The sequence below is a fragment of the Trichomycterus rosablanca genome, chromosome 14, assembly GCF_030014385.1.
Source record: "Trichomycterus rosablanca isolate fTriRos1 chromosome 14, fTriRos1.hap1, whole genome shotgun sequence".
NCBI lineage: Eukaryota > Metazoa > Chordata > Actinopteri > Siluriformes > Trichomycteridae > Trichomycterus > Trichomycterus rosablanca.
This window is the reverse complement of record NC_086001.1, coordinates 24271870-24286292: the sequence shown is the minus strand read 5'-3', so window position 1 is coordinate 24286292 and position 14423 is coordinate 24271870. Positions and strand designations below refer to the sequence as shown.

Sequence of the window (14423 nt, the reverse complement as noted above, 5' to 3'; positions counted from 1 at the left end):
GCGTTCATCAACTTCAATTATCAACAAAACTACAAACACAGACACGGAACAGATCCACACTCGAACAGAACATGATCAGATCAGTTTCACTTCTGCTGAACTAAAGGAGAGAGAGAGCGAGAGAGGGAGGGAGAGAGAGAGAGAGAGAGAGAGAGAGATATGGAACCTGGCCAGGGTCGCGGTGGGTCCTTCTTTACTTGTTAACTGAATGTAAATCAGGAACACATGCTGCACAATTATTTGAAGGTAACCAATTATCATTCAGTTTAGTTTTAAATAATACACACACATCTACTTTTTATGTCTCATCCTGCAACTGTTTCCCCAGCTAACAATTTTTGGTTCCCAGAACGTTCCGGGAACGTTAGTTTTTGGTTACCAGAACGTTCTGGGAACGGATCATTTTGGTTGCCCTTTGGTTCCTCAGGAAAGTTTTCTTTACGGAAATAGAACGTTCCCGTTTGGTTGTGCATTATAGTTGTGGGAACGTTCCCCTAACGTTCCCGTAACCTTAAAATTATTGAAACCTTAAGGGAACCTTGTACTAACCTTTAAATTATTGAAAACTTTAGACAACCTTGCAATAACACTCCGGTAACACCGGCAGCCCGTGTCGGCTCTGACTCTTTTTGAATGACTGCCCAGAATCGGGCCAAATACACCGGCCCAAATCCAGATGCCAGATCTCCGCCGACTCTCCCATAACTGGGCCGGAATAGCCCCCGAAACACTGCGATACTATTTATTTACCGTTTTCTTCTCCTTTCACATCCGCATAGATAAAATAGTAGATTTATGATACAGATTAACTACAGATGCTACAGATTAACTACAGATTGTGCAGTAGAAAGTATTTTATTAAGATAATTGCAGCAAGTAGTATAATAATAATAATCAGGATATTATAAATAAGACCAATTACAAAAGTGAACCAAAATAACAGCTATATAAATACTATACATAGAAAATAACTATAATAATAATGATATCTTTTCATGGGACAACACTATAGACATGAAACTTGGATATAACTTAGAGTAGTCAGTGTACAGCTTGTATATCAGTGTAGATTTCCTGTCTTCTGAAAATAACTCAACACACAGCCATTAATGTCTAAATAGCTGCAACATAAGTGAGTACACCCCACAGTGAACATGTCCAAATTGTGCCCAAATGTGTCGTTGTCCCTCCCTGGTGTCATGTGTCAAGGTCCCAGGTGTAAATGGGGAGCAGGGCTGTTAAATTTGGTGTTTTGGGTACAATTCTCTCATACTGGCCACTGGATATTCAACATGGCACCTCATGGCAAAGAACTCTCTGAGGATGTGAGAAATAGAATTGTTGCTCTCCACAAAGATGGCCTGGGCTATAAGAAGATTGCTAACACCCTGAAACTGAGCTACAGCATGGTGGCCAAGGTCATACAGCGGTTTTCCAGGACAGGTTCCACTCGGAACAGGCTTCGCCAGGGTCGACCAAAGAAGTTGAGTCCACGTGTTCAGCGTCATATCCAGAGGTTGGCTTTAAAAAATAGACACATGAGTGCTGCCAGCATTGCTGCAGAGGTTGAAGACGTGGGAGGTCAGCCTGTCAGTGCTCAGACCATACGCCGCTCACTGCATCAACTCGGTGGTCTGCATGGTCGTCATCCCAGAAGGAAGCTGACGCACAAGAAAGCCCACAAACAGTTTGCTGAAGACAAGCAGTCCAAGAACATGGATTACTGGAATGCCCTGTGGTCTGACGAGACCAAGATAAACTTGTTTGGCTCAGATGGTGTCCAGCATGTGTGGCGGCACCCTGGTGAGAAGTACCAAGACAACTGTATCTTGCCTACAGTCAAGCATGGTGGTGGTAGCATCATGGTCTTGGGCTGCATGAGTGTTGCTGGCACTGGGGAGCTGCGGTTCATTGAGGGAAACATGAATTCCAACATGTACTGTGACATTCTGAAACAGAGCATGATCCCCTCCCTTCGAAAACTGGGCCTCATGGCAGTTTTCCAACAGGATAACGACCCCAAACACAACCTCCAAGATGACAACTGCCTTGCTGAGGAAGCTGAAGGTAAAGGTGATGGACTAAACCCAATTGAGCACCTGTGGCGCATCCTTAAGTGGAAGGTGGAGGAGTTCAAGGTGTCTAACATCCACCAGCTCCGTGATGTCATCATGGAGGAGTGGAAGAGGATTCCAGTAGCAACCTGTGCAGCTCTGGTGAATATATATATATATATATATATATGTATATATACTGTATATAAACAATATAAAGAAGTAATGTTTGTTTGTTTATTAGGATTTTAACGTCATGTTTTACACTTTGGTTACATTCATGACAGGAACGGTAGTTACTCATAACACAAGATTCATCAGTTCTCAAGGTTATATCAAACACAGTCATGAACAATTTAGTGTCTCCAATTCACCTCACTTGCATATCTTTGGACTGTGGGAGGAAACCGGAGCACCCGGATGAAACCTGCACGGACATGGGGAGAACATGCAAACAACACAGAAAGGACCCAGACCGCCCCACCTGGGGATCGAACCCAGAACCTTCTTGCTGAACCTTGGCTGATGATCTACGCCAGATGTTACAGATGTTAGATGCTGCAGAGTAGTGTTCATAGTTTTTACTCATGTATGAGAGGTGAATAAGCAAATGTGGCTCAGTTATGGTAGTGGACACTTGAATATCTACAAAAAATACAAGGGACAATCTTTGGGTTATAAAATTATACACGATCATGTTATGATGTGGGGAGAAAGGACCCAAGGATGCAGAGGATTAAACTTAAAAGGGTTTTATTTACAAATAATAATCATAATATACCATAAAATAAAGAATAACCAGAACAGAAAACACTTCGGGGAATCCCGAAGGCAGCCGGTGACGTCGTGGCTGAAAGAAACAGGGAAAAAACATAAAAGGGAAAAAGGGGAAGCGCAAGGCACGAACCCTGGTCGCTCACCTCCTGGCTGGGAGCTTAAGCGCACTGCCACCGCAACGCTGACAGCAAAACCGCTCCCAGCACTAAAGAGGCGAAGCGACCGGGTTTGCGAGGTGGGAAACCTCGCGCTGTTGGCCAAAGAAGGGGGGTAACACCGCCGGTAGTTGAGTGGCACGGCGCTCTCCAGCAGTTTGTGCTGGTCAGCGCCATGCCAGCTACCGGGTGCGATTAATTGCGGACTTAAACGACTAAATGTAACGGCGCTGTCACCAGCCAGAGTGGCTGGGAAGTGGCCGTTTATTAACAGCGCTCCAGAGGGCGTAACGCGACGCTGTCACCAGCGCTTTGCGCTGGGAGGGGGTCGCGTTCCTCTGGGCGCCCTAATGGATATCAAGGTGGCGGCGGCGACCTGTTGGCGACCTAATGGCGGCGACCAGGCGGCGACGGCACGGCGGCGGCGGCTCAACGGCGGCGGCACAATGGCGGCGGCACAATGGCGGCGGCACAATGGCGGCGGCACGGAGGCGGCGGCGGCGGCGACCTGGCGGCGGCCCAATAGCGGTGGCCGGGTGGCGGCGGCACGGCGGCGGCAGCACGGTGCGGCGGCACAACCTAGAATTAAAATAAACAAACATAAAAGGGCACCGCAGTGCCAAACAAACTGAAAGAAAGAAAAGAGAAAATGGCCAACGAAAGCAGAAGGTGCGACGCCTGCAGCTCTGCACCTCTCCCTTAAATAAGGGAAGGCACAAGGCACAGCTGCAGCCCGTTCGCCCTAACGAGCTGGCCAGGTAATTAAATGAGCAGCTCGTTTCTGCTCTGTAAGGCCTGTGGTGTCAGGGAGAGATGGCACATTCCCCTGACGCCACAGAACCTAACAGATCAGCCATAACATTAAAACCACCTCCTTGTATGTATACACTTTTTCTATCTGCTCCACTAACCATATAGTTTACTAACCATTTACTGACTTTCCCTATGGGATTAATAAAGTTATCTATCTATAGGTGCACTACAGTTCCACTGTCGTCCATCAGTTACTCTGCATACTTTGTTACCCCCTTTTACCCTGTTCTTCAATAGTCAGGACCTCCACATGACCACCTCAGAGCAGGTATTATTTAGGTGGTGGATGATTCTCAGCACTGCAGTGACACTGACATGGTGGTGGTGTGTTAGTGTGTGTTGTGCTGGTATGAGTGGATCAGACACAGCATCGCTGCTGGAGTTTTCAAATACCGTGTCCACTCACTGTCCACTCTTATATTATACACACCTGCTTTGTTAGTCCACCTTGTGGATGTAGTCAGAGATGGTAGGTCGTCTGTTGCTTATTATTGTATTACTATTATTGTTGTTGTTCTTGTTGCTTATTGTAGCTTTTAAGTTAACGTTATCCACAGTATTCAATGAACTTTAATTATTTAGCAGCTGTTGTCTAATGCTAGAAACTGTTAGCCTTTTAGCTAACGTTACCTGAAGTGTTTCAGTTCAGACCACCAGTTAACCTGAAACTCACTAGATAACATTACCTAACAGTTTCCATTTCCAAATTGCTCTCTATCTTAATCCAAAACTCATTAATAGACATTCTGCTTACATTTTACTAAGTAAAAAGTTAAGATTAAATGTTTATTTACCTCACACGAACGAACGAGTCCTCATTTTCAACGGCTCGCATCGCACTGTTGCTATGATGACGCTGTTCAACATGGGCCAGATGATTGTGCTAGCTGGGTTAACTTAGAAACCTTCTGGGAACGTTACTGGAACGATACTTTATACACATAAGAAATAAAACCTTATACAAGCTTTAACTAACGTTCTCTGTTAGTTTTCATAAAACCATGAGAGAACGTTAGGTTTCATAGTTTTATAGTTGGTACAACCCCTGGCAAAAAATATGGAATCACTCAAATCTGAGGAAAAAATTATGGAATCACTCTGTAATTTGCAGTTTAAAAACAAAACATCTGCAGCAGATTAGATTTGCTAATTATTCTTCAGTTTAAAAAGAGTGCTTACACCTCGGAGAGCTGTTGCACAAAGCAGATTGTCATGAATCATGGTTCCAACACAAGATATGTCAGTTGAAACAAATGAGAGGATTATAAAACTCCTTCAAGAAGATAAATCATTGTGGAATGTCGCAAAAGATGTTGGTTGTTCCCAGTAAGCTGTGTTTAAAATCTGGACCAAGTACAAACAAAATGGAAAGGTTGTAAAAGGGAAGCATACTGGTAGACCAAGTAAGACATCAAAGCATCAAGATAGAAAACTTAAAGCAATATGTCTTGAAAACAGAAAATGCACAACAAAACAAATGAGAAACAAGTGGCCGGAAAGTGGAGTCAATGTCTGTGACTGAACTGTAAGAAATCACCTAAAAGAAATGGTATTTACATACAGAAAAGCCAAACAAAAGCCATCATTAACACCTAAAAAGAAAAGAACAAGGTTAAAGTAGGCTAAAGAAAAGCAATCGTGGACTGTGGGTGACTGGATAAAAGTGATCTTCAGTGATGAATCGCGAATCTGCATTGGGCAAGGTGATGATGCTGGAACTTTTGTTTGGTGTCTGTCCAATGAAATTTATGAAGATAACTGCCTAAAGAAAACATGTTAATTTCCACAGTTGTTGATGATATGGGCCTGCATGTCGGGTAAAGGCACAGGGGAGATGGTCTTCAATAAATGCCAAAGTCCACATTGAAATTTTGGACGCTTTTCTTATTCCATCAGTTGAAAGGATGTTTGGTGATGATGACTTCATTTTTCAAGATGATAATGCATCTTGCCATAGGGCAAAGGACGTGAAAACTTTCCTTCAAGAAAACATATAATGTCAATGGCATGGCCTGCAAATAGTCCGGATCTCAATCCATTTGAAAATCTCTGGTGGAAATTGAAGAAAATGGTCAATGACAAGGTTCCAACCTGCAAAGCTGATCTGGCAACAGCAAGAGACAGTTGAAGGCAGATTGATGAAGAATACTGTTTGTCATTAGTTAACTCCATGCCTCAGAGAGTTTAAACCATTATAAAAGCCAGAGGTGGTGCAACAAAGTAATAATGGTGCAGTGTTTTCTAATGATTCCATAATTTTTTCCTCAGATTTGAGTGATTCCATATTTTTTTCCTCTACTTGATGTAAAAAAAAAAGCAATTGTGACTGACCACAACTATTATATTTGTTTCTTTTTTTTATTGTTTCTTAATGCCAGAGGGTTGACAGTTTGAGAAATGATAGTTTTGTGGCATGTCTGTGATTTATTTTTTTTCTACAAAATTAAACAATTGAAAGAACATCTTCCAAGAGTGGTGATTCCATAATTTTTGCCAGGAGTTGTACTTGTAAGTAAAGGTTGATCTACATGGACCGTCTCAAGCAAAAGGCTGCTTTTTTGTTTCTACTAAAAAACTTTAAAGATCATAAGAAAACCTTCCGGGAACGTTACTGGAACATTACTTTAAACACATAAGAAAGAAAACCTTAAGGGAACTTTTAGATAATGTTCTCTGTTAGTTTTCATAAAACCATGAGAGAACGTTAGGTTTCATAGTTCCCGGAACGTTCCGAAAACAGCGCTGATTTTTTTAACGAAAATAGAACGTTACCATAACGTTATGGGATGGTTCCCTAAAAATAACCATAGGGGAACCAAAATCTAACGTTACGGGAACGTTCTGTGTTAGCTGGGTCGTCCCTGGGTGGGCTCGAACCACCAACCTTCCGGTTAACAGCCGAACGCGCTAACCGATTGCGCCACAGAGACGCAGGCACAGCTGTTTCATTGGACGGTACACACGGGTCACATGACTTGCTAACTTTTACAGCAGGGCAATTAAGTTTGGCAAATAAAAATAATCACATGTTTCTGACCTGAATGAGAGGGGCATTAAAACGACCTCACACTTGTCAGAGACAACGTTTGAAGCACAGGTCAATGGGACCTGCTAGTTAGAGAAGGATCACTTGTTTGTTAGTTTATGTCCTAAAGTGGGTTTACAGCTCCATCTACCGGCCAACTGAGTCCTGAACTTGGTGCAATTTTCCAACAGTGGAACGTTTTGTTGTGATTTTGATACCTGGGTGGCAATGTTTAACTAAAATTACTTTTATTTAGTGTTTAAAACTTCTAAATTACCTCAGTTTGTTCAATTGATTTCAATCAATTATATCAATCACGTAAGTTTAAATCACTTGAGATGTAAAAGTAAAGTCTGAAGTTGTGTGTAGTTTTGCTTTATTTACTTAGCAAATGGTGAATCATTACATTTAGTTTTTGTGGCATCAGGGTTCCATGGTGTAATGGTTAGCACTCTGGACTCTGAATCCAGCGATCCGAGTTCAAATCTCGGTTGGACCTTACTGCTTTAATTTGGGGCCCGGTGTGAGGTCCAAGATTGAGAAACATTAGCAGTTTCAGGATGGTAGCATTCAGCGCATGTGCAGTACAACAGAGAGTTTAGAGTCACCTTAAATTACATGTTAAATTCCATCCATTCATCCAGCTTGAATATCATAATAGCACTAGTAGTGTTATAGTGTTCCACATGTGACTGCTCCATCCCAAAATATAATCGCAAATCATTGTTTACAGCGCCATCTAACAGCCAACTTGCTCTTAAATGACTAGTTATTAACTTTTGGGCTTAAGTAAGACCTCACTGTGTGGTTCCATGGTGTAATAGTTAGCACTCTGGACTTTGAATCCAGTGATCCGAGTTCAAATCTCGGTGGAACCTGGCTTTATTTAGGTAAAAACACTGTTATCAATGATGAGTAGAGAATAGTGTTCCACATATGACTGCCCTATGCCGAATTGTAACACCAAAAGCAGTGGCGGCTGGTGCTAAAAAATTTGAGGGGGGCGCAAACAAAACAACAAATTAAAAACAAAACAATAAAAAAAAACAAGCCTTTAAAAGTAGCACTATTTGAACATGAATTTTGCCCTCCTTTCCTTCTGGCTTGCAAACTTCTCAATGACATTATGGTTGACATTAAGTCAGTAATCTCAGTCACTAGTCTCTTCTCCATTGACAACATGGCCAATGCATTCAGCCTGTCCTGGGTCATAGAGTTTCTCAGAAAAGTTTTAATTCTTTTCAAGGTTGACAAGCACCTTTCAGCTTCTGCTGTGGTCATGGGTGTGGTGATGAGGATCTTCAGGAGAGTGACAGTCTCTGAAAATACTTCAAGATTATTTTCCATAAACATCTGGAATAGGCCCACAGCACCACAACAGGCTTTGAACTCTTCCCTGCTGTAGATAAGACTAAGCTCTGTCTTCAGCTTACCTTGATTGAGCACTGGATAGGCTTTTAAGGTGTTGCTCAGTGCATCTTTAGGAAATGCTGTCCTGTATTGTTCAAACCTGTCCCCCTGCAAGAGTGTGGCACTAACAAGGTGGTTTGTGAAGGAAAAGCGCTCACTGGTGTGTCCCAGTATGATATCACAGACCTAGAGAAGGATAAACATGAAAATTATGAAGTGATCATAATTTATTTATTTCACATCTAAATAGTTATTTTTCTATCACTGTTGAAATTTAGTCATAGATCAGTCATAGAAATGAGTTTGCTGCCATTTTCAAGTATTTTTGGAACAGAATTTTTGTGGAACAGGTTTATAGAAAATTCAGGAACCAAATGTTATAAGAATTTGTTTTATTCCATATTACCCATATATTGCAGTACAGCAAGAATAATAACATATATTGCTGACAAGCATTACACCAACATACACTGATCATTCATGCATAGCATAGAATGACCGCTACCTTCACTGCTTTGTCCAACCATGGAATGGAGAGAATTTCTGCAAAGGAAAAAAATTACAATAACAATAATAATAACAATAATACTAATAAACAAAAGAGGAAAATGCACAACTATTACCTGATCTTTTGAATGTCCTGCTGGAACTGCTGAATGCTCTCCTTGATATAAACTGAATCTATGGCCTTCTTCTGGAGTTTGGAATAGAGGAGGTCCACATGAGGCATGATATGGTGGAAAAGCTGCAGAAAGAACTTAAAATCCTGATCCACCAGTAGCATGGCAAACGCACCTGCCTCTCTGACAGTAATGGGGTCAAAGTCACCAGAGTCTCGTATGCTTTCAAAACAGCGAATGAGGTCCTCTCTGTGTTCAAACACAGTATTGATGGTACGGTTGTGAAAGTTCCATCTGATGTTGCTGGATGCTGGTAGTCTGTGCGCCACAACGTTATCAAGAATACTTGTGCGCTTGGGTGATCTGGAAAAAAAGCTGGCAAATCCACCAAGGTTAGAAAAAAAAATTCTCACTTTGGTTATGTGAGAAGTAGCCTGCTGCATTATCAGATTGAGCTGATGTGCATAGCAGTGGATGTAGTGTGCATTTGGGTAAATGTCTTGTATCTTCTTCTGAACACTTGCAGTGGCACCCCTCATCACGCTGGCTCCATCATATGCCTGGCAGATGAGCTTACCCTTTTGATCCTCAGGAAGGATAGTTGCAAGACGTTCTTTTAGGGCTGTAGCAATGGAATCAGCAGTGGCCGACTGCAAAGGGATGAACTCAAAAAATCTTTCCTGCACATTGTTTTTAGCATCAATATAGCATAGTACAAGAACAAGCTGGCACTGCGTGGCAATATCCATTGTCTCATCTGCCTGGATTGAAAGAAAATCGCTGCCCTGGGCTTCTTTGATTATATGTTCCTTCAGAACAGACAACATACAGTCCAGTAGCTCATTCTGCACAGTTTTTGAAGTTCCCTTAAACACAGTGGCATTCTCAGTGTGCTCTTTCAGCACTCCATCAAGAGAAGAAACAAAATCCACCAACCCTCGCATTTAGGGATGTGTTATGTGTCATTTTAGGACAGCCCATCTTATAAAACTTTTTTAAACTGTATAACCACTGAAGTTGGCATTAATTGTAAATTCTATAGAGCAGCCTTCTATTCATCACTAACAAACACCAAACAACATCATACTGCAAATCTCATAACTCAACACAAGTCAAGGTAGTAGTTTAAAAGTGACAGTAAGTCTGTGTCTGTTTCTGTTACTTATTCTGAATTGTGTTTGTTTGTAAACCGTGAATTAGTTCTTAATCTGGTCGTGATGTTAGTGAATTAAACCTACATCTCTCTGATGATCTGACCGATGAGCTCTCTGTTCTAACATGCTGCTTAAGCCCGGCTAGCTCAGTTGGTAGAGCATGAGACTCTTAATCGCAGGGTCGTGGGTTCGAGCCCCACGTTGGGCGAGTGTCTTCATTTAACATCTACGGAAACCAAAAGGACGTTCTTCCACTTTGGACAGCCTCCGGTGACTTATCAGGTGGATGTTTGTGCTTGTAGGACTGTTGTTTACTGGATGTTTTCAGTTAATTATTTCCACTATTCTGTTGTTCACATTGTTGTTGTGTCTCATTTACGTTTCATCAACAGGCAGGTTGTGCAATAAAAGGCACTCGTCCCTGGGTGGGCTCAAACCACCAACCTTTCGGTTAACAGCCGAACGCACTAACCAATTGCGCCACAGAGACACACGCAGAGATGTTTCATTGGACAGTACACATGAGTCACATGACTTGCTAACTTTTACAGAAGGGCAATTAAGTTTGGTAAATTGAAATAATGGCATGTTTCTGACCTGAATGAGAGCGGCAGTAAAAAGATCTCACACTTGTCAGAGACAACGTCTGAAGCCCAGGTTAATAGGACCTGGTAGTTAGAGAAGGATCACTTGTTTGTTAGTTTAAGTCCAAAAGTGGGTGTGGCCCATACAGGGATCTAACCCGCGACCTTGGCGTTATTAGCACCACGCGCTAACCAACTGAGCTAACCAGCCAGTTAATCTACACTGTTTATCTACACTCTTTAGATCTTTGCACATAATTCTACACTAACTTCATTCAAGCAGTTGCATGGCAGCACAAAAACCATTTGAGATTCTGCACACTTTCAGTGAAGATCTGCAGAAATGAGTGGCTCCTAAACTGAATTTGGTTGTTATTGCACCAGAAATGCAGCAGTTTCGTGTTATTTTAATGATCCGAGATCTCCGTCCTATTTGAGACCATGCATTAATGCAGTAGGTCAGTATACTCTCCACAGAGCAGTGGTAGAATGCCACCAAAAGCTCCATGTTCAGGTTGGTTTTTCTGAGTGTTTTCAGGTGGTGTTTGTGGTCCAAGTGAGGTCCTCTATGATGTGGCTTCCCAGAAACTTGAAGCTGGAGACTCTTTCCACTTCTTCTCCTTTGATGTTTAAGGGAGTGAGGTTCTCATGGACATGCTGAAGATTTTACTGGTGGGCACAGTCTCTGAGTTTTCTTCCTGGGATCCCATCAGGCCCTGCAGCCTTTCTGACATTCACAGATCTAAGGGTTCGTCTGTACAGTAAGAGAGTGCTCACTGGTAGCTGGTGTGGTTACAGCAGCTGGATCCATCCCTTGTGCCTCAAAGCGGGCAAAGAAATTATTTAGATCCTCTGCCAGTGAGACGCTGTTAGCTGTTTGAAGATCTTTGCTCTGCTCTGTATCCTCTAGTGATGTTGGAATAGACACAGCACCAGGTATTATATAGAAGCACACGCCCTCTCTGTGACTCTTACCGGAGTCTTTGTTTCTGTCTTTCTGGTGGATTGAGCAGCCTACTAATTCAATAGCTGCATCTGGCACATCTGGATTAAGCTAAGATTTTGTGATTATCATCATACACGTTTTCTGTATAGAAGTTGGCGATGTTAAACTTAGTCTCAGTTCATCCATCGTTTGAAAGCGACCTGAGGTTCGTGACAAACAGACTTGTTAGCGGTAGTTTGTAAGGGGCTCTTTAGCCTTGCTAAGATACCGGACCGGCATCTTCGTTTTTGTCGTCTCTTCCTCCGCCGTCTTCGTCACCTTTCGTTGGGTGTGGTCTCAAGTTCGTCTCGGCTGTAGGAGAGGAGACTTAATGAGTGAATTCAGTTTAAATATTAATTTAAAAAAACTTACCCATGATGATTTACCAGGTCGTTTGTTACAGTTTCCTTTCCAGTCGTACCTCCACAAAAACCAAGACACTCAATCTGTAAAAGAAAGACACGTGCATGAATGTGATGAGGTTCTAAGATCTCTGAATATAATCCTGATCATCTCTAATGAACCCAAATGTAATTCATACTCCACATTCACTGCACTATACTGCACCTCCAACATACTGACACTCACAGTTACCCTTATACTGCACCTCTATCTGTTACTGCACCACAGTCAGTATACATACTGTAACCAAATTTATTCAGGTACTGTACACCACACACACACACACATTTTCTAATGTTGTGCTCACTAATAAAAGTCAAAAAGTTTTAAGGTTTTTTTTCTGCTCTTAAACATAGTAGAGGGCCACCTAAGAACACACCAGGGTTGGGTAAATTGTCAAAGTGCATCTTTTACAGGGACTATAACAAAGTACATACATAACACATAAAAAACAGTTTAAAGTAGAAAGCACTTACTAGTCTAGAGGTTCATGTCAAAGTGTCTGAACTGAGATTCGATGGCAAGTGGAGAAGTGAAATCCTCAATTTGTTTTGGATCATTTTTTCCAAGTGCATTTGTGATGGACCTGAGTAGGTCGAGCTTTTCATTATGTTGTTGTAGCAGCAGCTCTAATACAGTCAAAATTTCTCTCTCCATTACTGTTAGTAAAATATCATTTACAATATTCAGTTTCTAAATACACACACACACAAACACACACACATCTTGTACACACGTAATACACACACATCAGTACACAATCACACGTCATACACATGTATGAGGTGTCAATACCAGGGTGTGTCATGGTATGGGGGTGTGTCAGTACCAGGGTGTGTCATGGTATGGGGTGTGTCAGTACCAGGGTGTGTCATGGTATGGGGGTGTGTCAGTACAAGTACCAGGGTGTGTCATGGTATGGGGGTGTGTCAGTACCAGTACCAGGGTGTGTCATGGTATGGGGGTGTGTCAGTACCAGGGTGTATCATGGTATGGGGGTGTGTCAGTACCAACAAACCACTCTGGACAGGTTGCCAGACAAACGTAAACAAACACACTTATACCTAGGGTACTCCGTTACCCCCAGGACATGGGGAGAACATGCACACTTCACCCGGGAATCGAACCCAGGATCCTACAGAAGCCGTCCCACAGTGGAAATCAAGTCAGTATATGTGCAGTCACATGAATCCAGTCATGCCCATATATGGTAAAGGTAAATTCACTCTGCTCCCTCGGAACGCTGTGACATCACAATGTGGACCTGTGCTCTTCAGGAGCAGCATTTAGATTTTCTCCTCATTTACGATGGCTGCTTCTCTGAGACAGAGGTTTCTGCATGTGCTGTGTTGCGGGGCGCCTCCCTGGGCGTCCTCCGGGGGCGACCCAGGTCACGGGGGCGGCGCGGAGGATGAGGAAGCACTCCTGATGGAGGGGTTTCTGTTTAAGAGGACCAGGAGTGTGTTTAAAACCTGGAACAGGTCTGTACACTGATGCTTAGTGTATATATTAGGATTTATATATATATATATACACACTTAATATTATATTTATACACTCAATATTATATATATATATAAACGATGCGTTTGATCTCTGCAGGCGGTGGTTCATCATACACAACAATCAGCTTCTCTACAAGAAGAGGTTTAAGGTAGTTCACATGACTTTACATGATCTAAATCAGCTCTCTCCTGGACCCATAATGCACCCTCATCTTTTGGGCGCATCACAGCAGAGGTCGACTTCTGTGCCGGGCTGTGTCCCACACCGCCCCGTCATGTTTAAGTCTGGGACGATTTCACCGGCGTTTATATCATTGACTGTATTAATAAGAAGGTTTTATGTTCTATTCCCCCAGCATGACTTCACGGTGCTGGCTGAAGACCTGCAGCGCTGTTCGGTCCAGAGCTGCGAGGACACCGGGCGACGCTTCTGCTTCCGTGTGGTCACGCCCACAAAGTAAGTCCAGATCTATAATCATCAGAGACAGACAGACAGACAGACGATCAATAGACAGACAGACAGGTAGATAGACAGACTATTTATCTATCTGTCTATCCATCTGTCTGTCTGAATGTCTGTCTATCTATCTGTTTATCTATCTACTCAAACTGTCTATCTGTCTGCATCCTATATAATCTGTATCTATCACCGTGTGTGTACAGGAGCTGTACGTTCCAGGCCGACTGTGAGGCAGGTAGACGGGCGTGGATCAGCGCCATTCAGAACCTGACTGAGAGAGAAGAAACAGTCGAGAGCGAGGTGAATTATCATCACCACTATACTCCGGGAGGGGAGGGGTTCGGTTCTCGACTCTGTAACACCAGTTTAATGTGTCTGAATGAGCAGGAATCAGACGGGTACGAGAATGATTCAGAATCAGGGTCACACCCACTTTAATGATTAAAGCTAGCATGGCTGAGAGTAAGGTGAGCATGTGC

The 14423-nt window shown here is 42.7% G+C and overlaps 3 non-coding genes and 1 pseudogene across 3 annotated transcripts; 3 read left to right on the top strand and 1 right to left on the bottom strand.

Moving 5' to 3' along the window:
• The window catches only part of LOC134325914 (zinc finger protein 208-like), a 202452-nt pseudogene that overhangs the window by 76749 nt on the left and 111280 nt on the right, over nt 1-14423 (top strand).
• On the bottom strand, nt 6656-6729 carry trnan-guu (transfer RNA asparagine (anticodon GUU)). The gene has a single exon. It is a non-coding gene; the product is annotated as a tRNA-Asn (tRNA).
• On the top strand, nt 7252-7323 carry trnaq-cug (transfer RNA glutamine (anticodon CUG)). Its single transcript has one exon. It is a non-coding gene; the product is annotated as a tRNA-Gln (tRNA).
• On the top strand, nt 7631-7702 carry trnaq-uug (transfer RNA glutamine (anticodon UUG)). The gene has a single exon. It is a non-coding gene; the product is annotated as a tRNA-Gln (tRNA).